The sequence below is a fragment of the Oncorhynchus mykiss genome, chromosome 10 (genome assembly GCF_013265735.2).
Source record: "Oncorhynchus mykiss isolate Arlee chromosome 10, USDA_OmykA_1.1, whole genome shotgun sequence".
NCBI lineage: Eukaryota > Metazoa > Chordata > Actinopteri > Salmoniformes > Salmonidae > Oncorhynchus > Oncorhynchus mykiss.
In genome coordinates this window covers 15523340-15529282 of record NC_048574.1, presented here as the reverse complement: position 1 = coordinate 15529282, position 5943 = coordinate 15523340, and positions in this window count along the sequence as shown.

Here is a 5943-nt window from a genome sequence, read left to right as displayed (position 1 = left end):
TAAACCCTACACCAGTATTCAGAGCTGGTTGGTTATACTGTTACTAACCCCTACACCAGTATTCGTAACTGGTTGATATACTTTTGGTTGGTATACTTGTCTCTATTGCCTCAATTTATCAGTTACACCTATCTGTAGCAGTTTGGTTTCTTTAGACTCACACAGGTTTCTATACTGAACAAAAACATATACGCAACATGTACAAATTTCAACAATTTTACTGATTGACAGTTCATACTGCATATGGCAATCAGTCAATTTAAATAAATGAATCTATGGATTTCACAGGACTGGGAATACAGAAATGCATCTGTTGAAAATAAAGTAGGGGCCTGCGACACATCTCCTTCGCATGAGTTGATCAGGCTGTTGTTTGTGGCATATGGAATGTTGTTCCACTCCTCTTCAATGGCTGTTCAAAGTTACTGGATATTGGCGGGAACTGGAACACGCTGTCGTACACGTAAATCCAGAGAATCTCAAACATGCTCAATGGGTGACATGTCTGGTGAGCATGCAGGCCTTGGAAGAACTGGGCCATTTTCAGCTTCCAGAAAATGGGGGAAGATCCGCGCGACATGGATTATCATGCTGAAATATGAATGGCACAACAATGGACCTTCAAATCGATTAAAATGCAATTGTGTTCGTTGGCCGTAGCTTATGCCTGCCCATAACATAACCACACCGCCACCATGGAGCACTCTGTTCACAATGTTGACATAGGGCAAAACGCTCGCCCACATGACGCCATACAGGTGGTCTGAGGTTGTGAGGCTGGTTGGACATACTGCCATATTCTCTAAAATGACGTTGGAGGCGGCTTATGATAGAGAAATTAACATTTATTTATCTGGCAACAGCTCTGGTGGACATTCCTGCAGTCATCATACCAATGGCACGTTCCTTCAAAACTTGAGTGACAAAACTACACATTTTAGAGTTGCCGTTTATTGTCCCCAGCACAAGGTGCACCTGTGTAATTATCATGCTGTTTAATCAGTTCTTGATATGCCACACCTGACAGGTGGATGGATTATCTTGGCAAAGGAAAAAATGTGCACTAGAAGAGGTGTAAACAAATTTGGGCACACAATTTGAGAGAAATAAGCTTTTTGTGTGTATGGAACGTTTATGAGATCTTTAATTTCAGCTCATGAAACATGGGACCAACACTTTACATGTTGTATTTATATTTTTGTTCAGTATATATAACTTTGGATCCATGTGACCGATTTATGACCGTCACTGTCCATTATCGCTAGGAACCTGTTTCAGCGTTCCAGATCATTTTTATTTATTTATTTTATTTCACCTTTATTTAACCAGGTAGGCTAGTTGAGAACAAGTACTCATTTGCAACTGCGACCTGCCCAAGATAAAGCAAGGCAGTGTGACACAGACAACAACACAGAGTTACACATGGAGTAAACAATAAACAAGCCAATAACACAATGAACAAATCAATGACACGGTAGAAAAAATAAAGTCTATATACAGTGTGTGCAAAAGGCATGAGGAGGTAGGCAATAAATAGGCCATTGGAGCGAATAGTTACAATTTAGCAGATTAACACTGGAGTGATAAATGATCAGATGGTCATGTGCAGGTAGAGATACTGGTGTGCAAAAGAGCAGAAAAGTAAATCAAATAAAAACAGTATGGGGATGAGGTAGATAGATTGGGTGGGCTATTTACAGATGGACTATGTACAGCTAGAGTGATCAGTTAGCTGCTCAGATAGTTGATGTTTAAAGTTGTTGAGGGAAATAAAAGTCTCCAACTTCAGCGATTTTTGCAATTCGTTCCAGTCACTGGCAGCAGAGAACTGGAAGGAAAGGCGGCCAAATGAGGTATTGGCTTTGGGGATGATCAGTGAGATATACCTGCTGGAACGTGTGCTACGGGTGGGTGTTGTTATCGTGACCAGTGAACTGAGATAAGGCAGAGCTTTACCTAGCATAGACTTATAGATGACCTGGAGCCAGTGGGTCTGGCGACGAATATGTAGCGAGGGCCAGCCGACTAGAGCGTACAGGTCGCAGTGGTGGGTGGTATAGGGTGATTTGGTAACAAAACAGATGGCACTGTGATAGACTGCATCCAGTTTTATTGATGGCGGTTATGATATCGTTTAGTACCTTGAGCATGGATGAGGTGCACCCGTGACCGGCTCGGAAGCCGGATTGCATAGCGGAGAAGGTACGGTGAGATTCGAAATGGTCAGTGATCTGTTTATTAACTTGGCTTTCAAAGACTTTAGATAGGCAGGATGGATATAGGTCTGTAACAGTTTGGGTCTAGGGTGTCACCCCCTTTGAAGAGGGGTATGACCGCGGCAGTCATTCCAATCTTTAGGGATCTCGGACGATACGAAAGAGAGGTTGAACAGGCTGGTAATCGATGTTGCAACAATGGCGGCGGATAGTTTTCGAAAGAGAGGGTCCAGATTGTCTAGCCCAGCTGATTTGTACGGGTCCAGGTTTTGAAGCTCTTTCAGAACATCTGCTGTCTGGATTTGGGTGAAGGAGAAGCTGTGGACTTTACAGTGTCCCAAAACTTTTTGGATGTTTTTGTGCTGGTCAAGGGCAGTCAGGTCTGGAGTGAAGCAAGGGCTATATCTGTTCTTAGTTCTGCATTTTTTGAACGGGGCATGCTTATCTAAGATGGTGAGGAAATTACTTTTAAAGAATGACCAGGCATCCTCGACTGACGGGATGAGGTCAATATCCTTCCAGGATACCCGGGCCAGGTCGATTAGAAAGGCATGCTCGCAGAAGTGTTTTAGGGAGCCCATTTGCAGTTGCAAACCGTAGTCTGGCTTTTGTATGGAGGTTTTGGAGCAGTAGCTTCTTCCTTGCTGAGCGGCCTTTCAGGTTATGTCGATATAGGACTCGTTTTACTGTGGATATAGATACCTGTTTCCTCCAACATCTTTACAAGGTCCTCCTGTTGTTCTGGGATTGATTTGCACTTTTTGCACCAAAGTACATTCATCTCTAGGAGACAGAACACGTCTCCTTCCTGAGCGGTATGACGACTGCGTGGTCCCATGGTGTTTATAATTGTGTACCATTGTTTGTACAGATGAACGTGGTACCTTCAGGTGTTTGGAAATTGCTCCCAAGGATGAACCAGACTTGTGGAGGTCTATAATTTGTTGGCTGATTTCTTTTGATTTTCCCATGATGTCAAGCAAAGAGGCACTGAGTTTGAAGGTAGGCCTTGAAAAACATCCACAGCTACACCTCCAATTGACTCAAATTATGTAAATTAGCCTATCAGAAGCTTCTAAAGCCATGACATAATTTTCTGTATTTTTCCAAGCTGTTTAAAGGCACAGTCAACTTAGTGTATGTAAACTTCTGACCCACTGGGATTGTGATACAGTGAATTATAAGCAAAATAATCTGTCTGTAATCAATTGTTGGAACAATTACTTGTGTCATGCACAAAGTAGATGTCCTAACCGACTTGCCAAAACTATAGTTTGTTAACAAGACATTTGTGGAGTGGTTGAAACACTTATGTTGGAGTCATTAAAACTTGTTTATGTAAACATCTGACTTCAGCTGTATGTATATTCAGTATTTTGGGGGTAAATAAATATATAAACATAGAGATATATATTATACAACTTTTTTAATTAATGTAATGTCAAAGCTAAGTGAGAAAACCACTCTGGAAAAGGGTGGAACAGCTCTTTCGGATGTGAGCATGAAAGAGATTTTAAATTCACTGTCTAGTGATATAAAAAGCCATTTCAAAGTAGAGGAGGAGACACGGGTGAAAAAGTCAGACGTGACCCCCACCTGTGGCCTCTGTTCTTAAATCTTCTATTCTCACATTGAGTTGTGTAAGGCAGATCAGGTTTCAAGCAACTGGTCAGCACTACTTGGCTTTGAGTCAAGAGACTCTGACAACAGTGACGAACGATGTCTTAGGCCAACCAGAACACAGGCTGTAAAAGGAAGGAAAGACAAACTTCTAGTGACAGTGATCACACATAAATCAGCATCTCCAAAACAAAGCATCCACGAGACGTGGTTATCAGAGTTATGCAGGTTCCGAGTGAAACCAACAACATTATCCATTCAGTTAAAAAGAAACCTGGTGTATGTCATTATTGCGGGATTTCTGGTCATCGGCAACGAGAATGTCAGAAAATTAAACAGGATTTTCTGAGAAGTGGCCACGAGAAGCAGGGACCGTCTAAGGGAAAATGGAATCAAGACAACAGCCCAAATTACACAATGTTAGTGCAGAAATGTAAGAAGCTCTGTCTGACTCAGCAGCAGAGTTTGCTGGATGCTGTGGAGGTAAAGTAATAGACTCCCTCTTACATCCCATCTCAGCTGGTGTACATATGAAATCAGGTGGAATATATGTGAACATGATGGTTAACAACTTTGCAGTAGATCTTTTTAGTAGATACGGGTGCTGAAGTCACAGATTTTTCCATACAGTATCTTGTGCAAAAAAGATATGTCCTCAGTACACGGGCAAGAAGATGAGAGCAACAGGAGTGGGACACACACACACACACACACACACACACACACACACACACACACACACACACACACACACACACACACACACACACACACACACACACACACACACACACACACACCAAACCATTATCAATTTATATTGGTCCAATAAAGATTGATGCAGGAATCTACAGTTCAGAACCATGCTATTTGGACTATGAAGAAACATTTGTGTGGAACTTTAGATATGGAATCAGTGTGCTTGACAGGTGTTGCCCCACCTTGCACAAAACAATATCCCATCAGCAAGGAAGCTATGGACGCTACTAAAGTATTGATTAAAGATCTATGGGACATGGGTATAGTTGAAAAGACACCATGTAATCGAGCTACTCTGATGTATCCTCCAGATACCACATTACTTGAACATGACTGTTATGAGTTGTTTTGGATCATCTCTCTGATGGGTTTATAGAGTTATTCGTTGGAAAACCCTGAGTTTATCTTATACACAGACGGCAGGCTACACAGGCAGGCTGGACATGGGTAGTTACTACAATGGACAACGTGATAACACAGGCATGTTAGATTTGAGAAAAGCAAACGTTCACTTTGAGTGACACAATGTTTAACTATTGCATACAACTCTCTAATTGGGAGTAACTCCCCAGGGGGGACATGATGTAGTGCCAGGACAGTGGGTGATGGTAAAAAAATGTGAGAGTCAGTAAAAGTTCAGGGTAAATCAGGATGGATACCGAAGTGTTCAAGATCACCGAAGTGTTCATGAGCGAAGTCCTTATCAACCAGTGGAACGGAAGAAGAATTCCTCAGTCCCGGCAGACTGTCAGAACATAATTTTTAATAGTTATGTGGGACTGATACCAGTGCGGAAGAGCTGGTCACTTTTAAAGGACTTTGTGAATGATTACCTTGACAATAGGAATCTTACTGTCTTGAAGATAGGTGAAAGATGTTTTCTTGTGAATTTCCACCTATGTACACTCAGCAGGCCTACACATTGCACACCCTTTGGTTTGTCCATTTTCATCCCACACGTTTTTACATACATTTTCCAAAATGTAACATTTCAATAGCTCCTTGGTCATGTGACCTACTAGACTCAAACAAGGTTCAGAATGGCCACTGATTACCCTTCTGTCACACCCTTTGGATTGTCCATTTTGGCCACTGATTACCCTTCTGTCGCACCCTTTGGATTGTCCATTTTGGCCACTGATTACCCTTCTGTCGCACCCTTTGGAGTGTCCATTTTGGCCACTGATTACCCTTCTGTCGCACCCTTTGGATTGTCCATTTTGGCTACTGATTACCCTTCTGTCAGTCCATTTTAATCTCACACATTTTTCATTTTCCAAACGTTCTAATTTCAATAGTCAGGAAACCTAAAACGTACTCTGCCCATCCATGACAAATCACAACTACG